Here is a 13,908-nt window from a genome sequence, read left to right on the forward strand (position 1 = left end):
GCGGCGAGTTCAGGGTTCCCCATCTTGGAGTCAAAGCGACGGCGTAGCCCTGCAGCTGCCTCAGATCCTTGGGGCGCGGGAGCCCTCACACGCAGATGTGTGAGCGCGGGAATCGGGCCCTCGGAGCGGCGGCAGCGCGGCCCGTCTCAGGTCCGTCGGCGGTGCCCCCTGTCGCGCGAGGGCTGGTCCACGGGCCGTGAGGGTCGCACGGCCACTCGCGACCCGAGGCGCGGCCCGGCACCCCTGAGGCCCCTGCAGTGGCCTGCGAGCGCACAGCACGGACGTCCGCGGGGCCAGGACCGGGCGCCCCTATTCCGGCGCCTCCCCGCGCGCGGTCCCCCATCCGCCGGCCCTCCGCACCCTCGTGGGTCCCACACCCCCCGCCGCGCGCCCCGGCCCGAGTCTGCTGCGGGGCCCCGAGGCTGCAGCTCTGTCCCCCCCGGCCTCTCGGTCCAGACGAGAATCATTACGGAGCCGCGTCTTAGAACTGTCTGTGCCCCCTGACGGCGTCGGATCCGAACAGAACCCGCTTCCTTAAACCTGCGTGATCACCCGCCAAACCCGGCCCTCCGTGGTGGGTGTTCGCACTCGTCATCCCAGCTTGCTCGGCGGGGGGCCTACGCGCAGCCCCGGGTCCTTTCCCACTGTGCGGCTCCCCAGGGCTGTCCCGAGTGGCCATCCCGCCGCGTCTGTGTGGTCACCATATTTGCCAGGGCACCTGGGCATCGCAGCCACCTGACTACCCATCTGTTTGCCCCCCGCTTGCCTGTGTCCCATGGCACCACTGGTGAGAATCTGAAGAAGCGGCATGCCGGCGCGGGACACGTCCCTAGCGCTCAAGTGCCCCCTGGCCAGGATTTTATCCCCGCGCTGGTCAAACAGATGAGCAACTCAATCCTGGAACCCCATTTTGAGAGTCTGTTTTCTGGGGCCACTTCTGGTGGCAATTACTGTATCAGTCAGGGTCCCAGCAAGAAACAGATGGCATGCTCACCAAGATAATTGGAGGAATTTTAATAAACGGACGAGTTACAAGGAGGAACAGAGTTAAGTGAAGGAGCAAGGCTTGGTGAGGGAGGCAGCAGTGAGCAGGGGAAGAGGCTCCCTCAGCAAAAGGCTTAGCCTACGCAGAAGAATGAAGCCCCCCTGAACCCCGGGCCTGGGGGAGGGGTCTGGGGAAATAAATACTCCAACACTCCCCCCCCACACACACATCTCCAGGTGTCTCCCATTAACCCAACCAGGTGACCAGTTTGCAGAGGTCCCCTTCCTGGAGCACAAAAAAAGTCAGATGAAGGTGGAGGGTGAATCTGGGGCGTGCGGAGACTGCCCTACACATGCATTAAATATCAGCACTCACCGGAGGGTACAGTTCTGTAAAATAGAAAAGACAGGAATGTCTAGGGGCCCCTGGGTGGCTCAGTCGTTAAGCATCTGCCTTCGGCTCAGGTCATGATCCCGGGGGTCCTGGGATCGAGCCCCACATCGGGCTCCCTGCTCCGCGGGAAGCCTGCTTCTCCCCCTCCCACTCCCCCTGCTTGTGTTCCTGCTCTTGCTATCTCTCTCTCTGTCAAATAAATAAATAAAATCTTAAAAAAAAAAAAACCTTCTAAAGATCGTTAAGGAAAAATTATAAAACTTTATTGAAAGACATTAAAGAGTACCTGAATAAATTGAGAACTATATACTATATTCGTGGATAGGAATGTTCAGTATCAGAAATACATCAATTCTTCCCCAAATTGCCCTACAAAAGAAATTCTCATTGAAACCCCAGAAGGGCTTTTTAAAAGAAATTTAGCAAACTGATTCTAAATGTGTATGGAAGAACACAGGCTGAATAATAGCTGGAACATTCGAGAAGGAGGCAGAGATGGAAAGGAACTGTCCTAGGAGATGTCAAAATATTTTAAAACTAGCAATCGAGGTTCTGGTGTTGATGTGGGGATAGACAGATTCACCAGTGGGACACAGTATGGAAATGATTTACAAGCGTTCCGGCCTGGCTGAGCAGTAGGGAAAGGAAAATTTTTTCAATCAGTGTGCTAAAACAATTAGCTGTACTTGGGGAAAAATTTAAATTGGACCCCTATTTTATGCCAAACAAAAGAGCAATTCCTGGCTGGGATGGAATTGATCCAAAAGATACTTGATGGATCCCACATCTATGTTATGTTTGGGAAAGGATAAAATGAGGATGAGCTGTTACGTCTGCTCTGATCCATCTGGAAAGATGTGAGCAGGAGTCGAGGAGTTGGGAGGTGGCCCTTATAATGGGAGGGGAGCTACTTAGTAAACCCAGCGTGAGAGCAAATTGTTCAGCAGACCACACAGCCTGAGTCGGGGCACAGACCAAATGTCCCTGAGAAGGGGACAGGGATCCAAAAGAGAGTGAGGCTGGCCAGAGAGGGGGTTTTCAAACCCAGAGTGGGGAGTCGGGTGAAATAATGAGCTGTCCTCATGGGGCTTTCATGAGCAGAGCGGGGTGGAGAACACGCCTTTGGCAGAATTAGATGCCAACTGTATTTCCGTGAAGGGAGCTGTCACGTGAACACTGGTTCCCCCGACTGATGGCTCATGGTGTCTCACAGACCCAGTGCCAACAGTTGGAGCCCCGGCCCCGTGTATCACCCGAGTGGTGTCTGCCCATGGGATCACTGCTCCCAGGCCATTGCCACATTGTCACAGGAGTCCCACCCTCCCTGGCCTTTCTGTGTCCGGGTTTCAATGGCACATGTGGGTCTCAGTATTTGTGGGGCACCTTTATGTGCCCAGGAGCCCCGGACGGACTTTCTGGGTGTCTTGGGTGGGATTCTTGAGAAATAATAATGTTAAAATAACATTTTGAGTGTTTAGTCTGTGCCAGGTATCGTTCTGCATACTTGATGCGTATCATCTCACGAGTTTGCACGACGGTCCTACGGAGGGCGTGCTTTTCTTCTCTGCGTTACAGATAGGGGTAACAAGTGAAGGATGCACATGTTTACAATGTCTACCTCCAATAAGTAACTAGTACCGACAATATACAAATACTTCCCGCAAGTCGCAAAATCCTGTAAAACGAAAAAGGAGACCAGGCAGGTAAAGGAACAGGTGTTTCGAACTGGCGATTCAAAGCTTTGACAGGTGTATGGAGGGGCACCCAAACTCGCTAATAATAAGGGAGATAACATGACCATGAGGCACCACTTGACATTCACCAGAATAGTAAAAGTTAGGGAGGAAGGGCCACGGGTCAAGGCGAGGATCCTGATGGGAAGCTCTGGTGGTAGGAAGACAGACTGCTGGACGCTCTCCGAAACGTAGTGCAGTCGTGCTTGGGAAGCGGTGCCAGTGAGCCGTCTCCTGAGGGCACATTCTGGAAACACACACACTGATCCACGAGGGAATGCGTTCAGGCTGTTTGCTGCACGGTTGTTTGTGCAGCAGAAGCGGGTGGCCTCATCACTCACCTTCAGAGGAACGAATTAACCCAGTGTGATGGGTATACAATACAGAACGCCGTGCGGTAGGGAGAAACAATAACCTGGATGTCTGCAGAACAACACATGTGCATTTAAACAATCCACACGAATATTTTAGGCAGCAGCTTTCAGGACCCAACCATCAGGCAGCCAGGGCAGCATTCCCGTGAGACAGGAAACAAGAGGTGAGCCCGAGGGCTGCCCTGCTCACTGCCGACAGAGGGTTTCGGGGCTGCTGCGCAGGGAGGGGTGACTGAGGCGAGCACCAGCGGTCTCCCTGAGCCAGGAGACTTGGAGCCGGCAGGGTGGGGTTCAGGGAGGGGAGCCACACGGAGAAAGAGCAATGATACCAGCAGCACATCCCCCGCGGTCTTCGGCTGAGGACAGAGTGGCAAACACATGGGATAAAACTGCCCGAGGCTGGGAAAGAACCATTTGTAGGAATTACAGAGTAATACCACTAGCCCACCCAGGGTCTGGACCGGTTACTATTCCCACCAGTCAGAGCAAAAATCCACATGACCAACAGGACCCCGAGTGGACCACTGGGCAGGGTCAGCCTTAATACCGCCAGGGTGAAGTTGGTCTCCCTAAAATGATAAAGGGATAAACATATTAAGGGGACATAAGAACCCTACAAGTTTACATGTCCAGTTATAGAGCTTCGGAACACTTGGAACAGAACGTGTCAGACCACAACCCTCCCATCAACGTTCAGCTGGACAGACGGGAACGCAGTAAGGGCACACAGGACCCAAGCAATGTAATCTGACTGACACAGAAAACAACAGTAAAATATGTATTTTTAAGTGCACACTGAACATTTACCAACATAGACCATATTTTGGGCCAGAAAATGGTCTAAAAGATTCAAATCATACAAATTATATTCTCTGGCCAAAATAGTATTACATTAGAAATCAATAAAAATATACCTAGAAAATCCCCCCGTTATTTGGAAACTAAATAGCCCATGTATCAGGGCGCCTGGGTGGCTCAGTCATTAAGCGTCTGCCTTCGGCTCAGGTCATGATCCCGGGGTCCTGGGATCGAGCCCTGCATCAGGCTCCCTGCTCCGCGGGAAGCCTGCTTCTCCCTCTCCCACTCCCCCTGCTTGTGTTCCCTCTCTCACTGTCTCTCTCTGTCAAATAAATAAATAAAATCTTTTAAAAAATAATAAATAAATAGCCCATGTATCAAAGAAGAAATTAAGAGGAAAATTAGTATTTTGATCTGAGTGAAGATTAAAAACTCGGCAGCGTATGTTTTGCAGGTGCAGCTAACACGGCATATAGGGGAAATCCATGGCTACATTAGAAAGGAAGAAAGATCTGAAATCACTGACCTCAGCATTCACCTTTGGACATGAGAAAAAGAAGAGCAAAGTAAGTAAATTCTAAGTAAGCAGAAAACAAGGAAAAAATAAACATCATTAAATAAATCAATGACATAGAAAATAGAAAGACCACAGAGAAAATCAGTAAGAACAAAAGCTCATTTTTTTTTTTTTGGAAGACCAATAAAATTGATAAACCCCCAGTCAGACTGATTAGGAAAAAGAGAGAGAAGACACACATTTCCAATACCAGGAATGAGAAAGTTGGCGTCACTACAAATTCTACAGATAGTAAAGGTATAATAAGGGGCCGACGCAATCTTGAGAAAGAACAAAGCTGGAGGCACCGACCTCCCGGATCTCAAACTACACCACAAATATATAGTCATCAACTATATATGGTCAGATGCACAACTGACTTGAGTCACCCAGGCGCCTCCCCCCAACATAGTTCTTTATTAAAGAAGTTAAAAGCCTTTCCACGAAGAAACTCCAGACTCAGATGGCTTCACTGGTGAATTCTACAAATATCTGAGAAGGAAATAACTTCATCTCTACACAGACTCCTCTGGAAAAGAGAAGAGGAAGCACTCCCCAGCTTATTTTGTGAGGCTAGCACCAAAACCAGACACAGGCCTTGCAGGAAAACCCCAAACCAGAATTCCTCGTGACCAAGATGCAAAATTCTCAACACAATTTTTAGCACACCGAGCTCATCCACATGTAGAAGGGCTGATACATCATGACAACATGGCAGCGATCTCAGGAATACAAGGGCGGTTTAACACCTGGAAATTGTCCTATAATGTAACTTACTGCAGTAATAGACCGAAGAAGAAAAGCCAGACGATCACCTGGAGTCAGGGAAAGCATTTGACAAAACCCCAAATCCATCCTAGATGTTAACTTTCTGCAAGACAGGAGTAGAAGGGGCGGCCCCAAGGGTGAAGGGCATCGGTAAGGTAGGCCCAGCGGGCGTCACACCAGCCCAGGAGCCAGACAAGGGTGCCCACTTTCGCCACTTCTATCCCACCTGTGCGGAGGCTGAAGGCAGGCCCGTCAGTCAAGGAAGAGAAACAAGGGGCATCCCCAATGAAAGAACCAGTGTTTACTCATAGACAAAATGGGTGTCCCCTTGACGCACGAGTTGCTTGTCCCGCGGTCCTTGGCCATTCTGCTGCGTTTCGCTGGGTCTCTGAGAAGGCAGACTGTCTGGTTTGACGCTTCTCTTCAGCCGGCCTCAGGCGCCGAGATTCTTCCGTCGGCCGCGTCCACTCTACCGATGACCCCAAAAGACGTTCTTCATTACCGTCCCAGTGTCGTCGATCTCCGGCGCCTCCTTCCCGTTTTCTCAGACTTCCTTCTGTCTGCTCACCTTGCCTGTCCGTCCTTGCATGCGGTCGACCGGCCTGATGCATTAGAGCCCCGAGCGTGTTCGTCCTGGTCGTTTCAGACCCCTGGGCCGAGTGCTGCCGGAGCCCTGCCGCGTCGGGTTCTGTTGCTGCTCTGGGTCCTCCAGGAGTGGCGGTGGCTGGGCCGGGGGCGACTGGGCCCCCTGCCTCTTCTCCTGTGTATCAGTGGGAAAGCCTGCGTGGAGCTCGAGGTTCTCTCCCCCACCGCGGAGGCAGCGCCATGGTGGTGCCTTATGCTCAGGGTTTTTTATTTTTCAGCCCTCGCCGCATGGACACCCTTCAGGGTCTGTGCTCTGGTCGACGGATGGGTCTCATTCCACGGCTCCTGGAGCCGGGGCCTCCCCCGGAATCATGAGGCACAGACAGGGCCCCGCGTCAGAACTTGTAACTTCTTTCCGGAAAGAAGTGACCCACGTCATCCCAGGGAAAGGACGAAGGGCCGGCCATGCTCAGGTGAATCCCCCAGCGGGCACACAGCGTGCCGGAGGACGCGTGGGCGGGTGAGTGGGGCCACAAGCGGCCAAGTTACAGTGTGTGGAACATAAGGTTTAACAAAAGAAGCCAATTTGCTTGCCCTCCGCCCTCAGGACGAGCTGTTGGAAGCTCTGTGCCCCTGGGCATTAGTCACAGGAGGGCAGAGACGTGCCAGGCCAAATTACAGATTGGGAAAGGCTGGCCAGGTGAGAAATTATAAATATGACCTTTAAAACAAGCACAATAAAGGTTTTCTGCAGTGAAAGCTGCCAGGCCCAGAAGAAGCACATCTCAGCCAGAGCGGGCCTGGTGGGCCTCCTGGCTCCACGGTCCCAGAGCGCCGTAGGAGGTGACCTGCCATCTGTGGGTCGAGGTCGGCCAGGCGGGGGAGTCAGAAGTAAGCGGCCGCACACCCCTTCCTCTCCGAGCGGCCAGAACCTGCTGCTGGTCTCCCTTCCTCTGCCTGTGTGCAGACTGGGGCCCAGGCGAGGCTCTGCAGCTGGGGCCCCCGCAGGCAGCCGTCAGAGTCCACCCAGGAGACCCAGGCCGCTCCACTGCCTGCCTGGCCTCGGTCCCTGCGGCCTGTTCCTGCTTCTGCCCCAGGAAAGGAGACTGGGCTGCCTTCTGAGGATGCGGGATGTGACCCGCGCGTGGTGCAGAACCCAGTGGCTGGGAAATGAGGTCCCAGCCAGTGGACTGTGGCCCTGGTGTCGGAAAGAGGCAAGGATGGATTCTGGGGTTCCATTCACAGTCCCCTGTGTTCAGCTTCCTCCACGTCCACTGCCCCCACCTGCTTCGTCCTGCTCTGGCTCGTCTCAGCCCTGCTTGTTAACCAGGGGCCCACACAGCCTGGGCTGCCTCCCTGGCCCTCCCCCTCCCCAGTTCGCACACCCTACAAGCCACCCTTTCACCCCATGCAACTCGATGGCGCTCGGGGCGTCCAGAGTTGTGCATGCCTCACCACACCAATTTTAGAACACTCCCAACCCCCCCCAAAAAGCTCTGCACCCCCTTCACTCTCACCGCCGCCTCGGCCCAGCCCCTGGCAACCACAAATCTTTCTGTCTCTCTAGACTTGCCTCATCTGGACATTTTCTTCTTTCACATAATATCACGTCCCCCAGGGCCATCCACGCTGCGGCAGGTGTCAGCGTGTCCCTCCGTGTTCAGGCTGAGTGACAGTCCGGTGTGTGGATGGACCACGTGGCCCATGACCACGGCGAAGGACACCGGGCTGCTTCTATCTTTTCCCTGTCATGAGTAATGCTGCCGTGAACCGGGATGAGCCAGGGGCTCTGAGCTCCTGCTTTCATTTCCACCTCATTTCTTTCTGCTGACCGAACAACATTCCATGGATGGCGACGGCATCTTGCTTACCTGCTGTTCCCACGTGTTGCCTTTATGAATGACCTCACTATGGACATTGCAAGTTTTAACGTGGACGTGTTTTCATTCTTCTTGGTTATTATAACACTTGGTTTTCCCCACAGCCCCACACAATCCCCTGGCACCAGCCAGGGGTCCTACAGATTTAATTCAATTCTGACCGGTGTCTCTGGGAACAGCATCAGGCCCCACAGGCAAAGCCTGGGTCCCACAAGACGGCCCCCAGTGCAGACAGCCGTCCAAGCTGTCACTGTGCTTCTGACCCACCCGCTACAGATCGGAGATTCCCACGACTCTCCTTGGATTGGGTTAATTTGCTGGAGCGGATAGGACTCAGGAAACCAGCTAACTTACTAGATTACTGGCTTATTACGAAGGACATTAGAGGGTACAGATGAGGAGATCCACGGGTGAGGTCTTTCATGCTGAGTGCACCACTCGGAGGAATCATCCCGTGTTCATCCACCTGATTCCTCCGCCTACCAGTCCCTCTCCACCACCTGCTGTGTAGAAAACTCCTCTTCAGCCATCGAGACTCGCTCCATGTCACCTCCTGTGGTAAGGTTCTGCTCACACTCCCAGGCAGCTGTGACTGCTCCCTCAGACCTAGGCTCAGGCAGACAGGGAAACTGAGGTCAGGGAACCTGAGCACCTTGCCCAAGATCAAACACCAAGAGCGAGGGGGTGAGTGGGTGAGTTTGTGCAGGGGCGGAGTCCTGCGTGACGAGACTACGTAGACTGGGCAGGTGTGCCCAGGCCGCTGCAGGAAGTCAGCCATCCAGGAGGGAAACGGAGTCAGCTGTTGAAGAACAGCCTTTCTGGAGAATCTGCTAAATCCCAGATTCTCTAAGTAGCAGCTCTTGCAAAGGATTGGGTGTTAATTTTCTAAGTGTTAACTAACTCAGAGATGTTTGAAGAGGCAAGTTTCAACTAACACAATCTCTGGGAGCAAAACTCTGTTGTAACAAAGCCCAGGTCTTCGTTGTTTTCTTTTGTTTTAAGTTTTTATTTATTTATGTAAGTGATCTCTACACCCAATGTCAACGTGGGGCTCGGAGGACGGAGAGATAAGAGTCACATGCTCTTGGACTGAGCCAGCCGGGCGCCCCATCATTTTTAATTCACGTTCTCACACATCGTCCAGGTGGAGCTGAACCTCTGGCCGGCGGTTTGCTGCGTGTCCGTCCGGCTGGTGGAGCCCCCACGGGCTTGCAGATCTGACTGCTAACTTCCCAGGGACTAGCAAGCCCCGAATAAACTGCTAAAAAGTAATGTATGTAAACCTCTAATTAAATAAATGAGAGCAAAGACAAAGCCAGCAAATACTCAAAAACTCACCACCTCCTAATTACTGGGCAGCATCCTTGTGCGGTGGAGGGCTGCCTGGGTCTGTGGTGCGGGCGGGGACCTGCTCCAGATGCAGGCCTGAGCGCATCCTGCATGTCCGCCTGCAACCCCAGGGCCGGGGTTGGGTTCACACCCGCACAGTCTGCAGCTTTGCTGCTGTGGGGGCTGCAGAAAGAGCTAGAGATAAAGTGTTGATAACACGGATTAAAGGTAACGTGGTCACATGGAGGAGACGCCCTTCCAGAAAGTCCCTCCAGCCGAGGAGCGCCCACCGAAGCACGCAAGGCGGGGAGCAAGGGGTCCGCTGCAGGCGTGACGCCTAGCTGCACGGGGCCCACTAGGACCTCAGGCTCCCTCTCGGCGGCCTCCCAGACTGTCTGCGACTCCCCCGCGGGGTCGAGCACCTGCGTCCCGGAGCTCGGAGCTAGTTCCGCTCGCAGGGCCCCGCCTGTCGCGCTGCTCCCGCCCCCAGCGAGGCTTCTCTCCACTCCACCCTCGGGAGAGGTGCTGTTGAGAAGACGGTGGAGGGCGGGGAGACTCCCCAGTCCGGCGCCGCCGCCTGTGGCCGGCTCCCGACCCCGTCCCCGGAGCTCGGCGGCGCCCTCTGGCGGCGACCCGCGGGGATACGCGGCGTCCGAGCCCTGCGGAGAGGTGACCTGCGGGGACGCGCGGTGCGGAGAGGTGACCCGCGGGGACACGTGGCACCCATGCCAGGAGGCGCCATGTGCAGGATTCTCCATCCATGGCTCCAGTTCATTGGGCAGGTGTCCCTGGATCCCATGACCCTTCCTCAGCAGAGTCCACCGTCCCCTCCAGACCCCACGAGCCAGTTCCTGGGTGTCCCCTGGGGAGGCCCTATCTCTGTCGCTGTCCGTGTGTCGCTGTCTTAATTTGTGTCTCTCTCTTCATCTCTATCCTCTTGGTCTCTCTGTCTCTTTCTCCTTTTATCGCTCTCTGTGTCTCTCTGTCTCTCCCTCTCTGTCTCTGCATCCCCCCCCCCCCCCCCCCCCCCCCCCCCGCCCCCCCTCTCCCTCTCTGCCCCCCCCCCCCCCCCACCCCCCCGGCCAGGGTTCTCTTTCGTGTCCAGGTGCTCGTTCCCCACTTGCTGTGGTTGATCTTCCTCTGGATCTTCCTGCTGAGCCGGGATCTCCGAGCTCCCGAGCCTACCCACGGCCGAGGCTCCCGCCTTCCCCGCACCTGTCCTCGTCCTCCATCTGTCCCTGTCCCCCTGTGGCCCCATTTTCAGAGTGTGCCCCGGGGCTGGCAGCTGGGAGCCTTCCCTGCGCCGAGGCTCTTCGGTGACCGCTGGCTGCTGGCCGGCCACCAGCTGCCTGGCCACCAACAGGAAGTGGCTTCCTGCCTGTGTGGTTGAGCACCTGGAGACTCAGTTCCTGCAAGGGCCACACCAAGCCCATGTGCGTTCCACACTCACCAGCGCGGTTTTGGGCCTCTCAGCCTGCCGATCCTGGGTGTATCAGCAGCCCCTGCTCCTGGCATCCCAGCCCTGCACCTGTGGGGCCCGCGTGACAGTGCACACACATGTGAGGATGCATAGGGACGCCTGGGTGGGTGGTGCATCTGCACATGCGTGTGGGTGTGCGCGTGCACACGCATGTGTAGGGGGTTTGATGTGAGCCTTTCAAATCCAGCGTAAAAGGGCTTCTCCGTTTCCGGGGAAAGCAGAGAGCCCCACCATGCCCGTGAGGGTGAAGGCCGCTGCCGCCCAGGGGCACGGGGCTCCAAACACCATGGTGACCGGCAGGGCAGATGTCCACGTGTCCCCAGCATGCTCTGACCCTGCTCATCGGCGTCCATGGTACAGCGGTGCTCCCCTGCACACAGACCCTCTGGACGCCCCAAGGGGAGGTTGAGTCCTGCAGAATTCAAGTAGGGCGCAAGCCGCCAGGTGTCCTCACGGACCAGGCAAGGTCAGGCAACGCAGCGAAAGGCTGGAGGGGCGCCAGCAAGACCCTCTGTAAATAGGAGATGCAAAACGAGACACAAGAGAAAACACAGAGCCCTCGGTGGTCCCAGAGAAGCGTGGTGGGCTTCACTTCCAGGGACCTGCACAGACAGGGGGCCCTGACAGAAGAGAAAGGACGGGTCACGGCCTCACGCAGATAATACGGTTGGGTAGCCCAAATGTCCTTTTCAGTGGGCTTGAGATTGAAAAGGAGGGACTTCTGTATCGACTAAAGGGGTAGTCCCTCCCAGAAGATACCAGAAGTGTGGAGCGCGCGGCTCCGCGCTCACCCCTGCAGTGCAGAAAGCAAACCTGGGATGTGGAGCAGATCCACTGTCACAGTGAGCCCCTCTGAGACTCTCGGAAAGTGAGGAAGGAGGAGAGAAGCAGGTGCCCGGGACCCGATTCCCTTGCTTCTGAGTTAGACCGAGTGTGTGCATGAGCTCGAGGAGGGGAGAAGCAAACAGAACCCCGTCTTCTCAGGCACACGGGCACAGGGGAAGCCGGCGGTCATGACAGGGCTGCTCCAGAGTCCCCAGGGCCCCGTTCTGGGGCAGAGCGGGGTCCTCCCGAGGCCTCTCTCCTGTGTGTGCGTGGCCGGCCTCTCCCTCTATGCGTGTCTGTGTCCTGGTGTCCCCTTCTTCTTTTTTTTTTTTTTTTAAGATTTCACTTATTTATTGAGAGAGAGAGAAAGAGCATGGGGGGAGGGGCAAAGGGAGAAGCAGACTCCCCGCTGAGCAGGGAGCCAGATGTGGGGCTCGATCCCAGGACCCTGAGATCATGACCTGAGCCAAAGGCAGACGCTCAATGACAGAGCCACCCAGGTGCCCCTAGTTTGACTATTGTTGATAATACTGCTATAAGCATTGGGGTGCATGTGCCCCTTCGGATCACTACGTTTTTATCTTTGGGGTAAATACCCAGTAGTGCAATTGCTGGGTCGTAGGGTAGCTCTATTTTCAACTTTTTGAGGAACCTCCATACTGTTTTCCAGAGTGGCTGCACCAGCTTGCATTCCCACCAACCATGTAGGAGGGTTCCCCTTTCTCCGCATCCCTGCCAACATCTTTTGTTTCCTGACTTGTTAATTTTAGCCATTCTGATTGGTGTGAGGTGGTATCTCATTGTGGTTTTGATTTGTATTTCCCTGATGGCTAGTGATGTTGAACATTTTTTCATGTATCTAGTCGTTTGTATGTCTTCTTTGGAGAACTGTCTGTTCATGTTTTCTGCCCATTTCTTGACCGTATTTTGTTTGTTTGTTTGGGTGTTGAGTTTGATAAGTTCTTTATAGAGTGGATATCAGCCCTTTATCTGATAAAATATTTGCAAAAATATTCTCCTGTTTAGTAAGTTGTCTTTTGGTTTTGTCAACTGTTTCTTTTGCTGTGCAAAAGCTTTTTATCTTGATGAGGTCCCAATAGTTCATTTTTGCCTTTGTTTCCCTTGCCTTTGGCGATGTTTCTAGGAAGAAGTTGCTGTGGCCAAGGTTGCTGCCTGTGTTCTCTTCTAGGATTTTGATGGACTCCTGTCTCACATTTAGGTCTTTCATCAATTTGGAGTCTATTTTTGTGTGTGGTGTAAGGAAATGGTCCAGTTTCATTCTTCTGCATGTGGCTGTCCCATTTTCCCAACACCATTTGTTAAAGAGATTGTCTTTTTTCCATTGGATAGTCTTTCCTGCTTTGTCGAAGATTAGTTGACTGTAGAATTGAGGGTCCGGTTTTGGGTTCTCTATTCTGTTCCATTGATCTATATATCTGTTTTTGTGCCAGTACCATACTGTCTTGATGATGACAGCTTTGTAATAGAGCTGGAAGTCCAGAATTGTGATGCCGCCAGCTTTGCTTTTCTTTTTCAACATTCCTCTGGCTATTCGGTGTCTTTTCTTGTTCCATACAAATTTTAGGATTATTTGTTCCAGCTCTGTGAAAAAAGTTGATGGTATTTTGTTAGGGATTGTTTTGAATGTGTAGATTGCTCAAGGTAGCATAAACCTTTTAACAGTATTTGTCTTTCCAATCCATGAGCATGGAATGTTTTTCCATTTCTTTGTGTCTGTCTCAATTTTTTCATAAATGTTCTATAGTTTTCAGAGTACAGATTCTTTACCTCTTTGGTTAGGTTTATTCCTAGGTATCTTATGGTTTTTTGTGCAGTTGTAAATGGGATCAACTCCTTAATTTCTCTTTCTTCTGTCTCATTGTTGGTGTATAGAAATGCAACTGATTTCTGTGCCTTGATTTTGTATCCTGACATTTTGCTGAATTCCTGGGTGAGTTCTATCAATTTAAGGGTAGAGTATTTTGGGTTTTCTACCTAGAGTATCATGTCATTTACGAAGAGTGAGAGTTTGACTTCTTCTTTGCTGATTCAGATGCCTTTTATTTCTTTTTGTTGACTGATTGCTGAAGCTAAGACTTCCAGTATTATGTTGAACAGCAGTGGTGAGAGTGGACATCCCTGTCATGTTCCTGACCTTAAGGGGAAAGTTCTAAGTTTTTCCATATTTAGAATGATATTCAC

At 53.3% G+C, this 13,908-nt stretch overlaps 1 protein-coding gene across 2 annotated transcripts in view; it reads left to right on the forward strand.

Annotated features, from left to right (window-relative positions):
- The window catches only part of TSPAN4 (tetraspanin 4), a 559,204-nt gene that overhangs the window by 291,820 nt on the left and 253,476 nt on the right, over positions 1 to 13,908 (forward strand). The window lies entirely within an intron of this gene.

This window comes from Neomonachus schauinslandi, chromosome 11, assembly GCF_002201575.2.
Source record: "Neomonachus schauinslandi chromosome 11, ASM220157v2, whole genome shotgun sequence".
Lineage (NCBI taxonomy): Eukaryota > Metazoa > Chordata > Mammalia > Carnivora > Phocidae > Neomonachus > Neomonachus schauinslandi.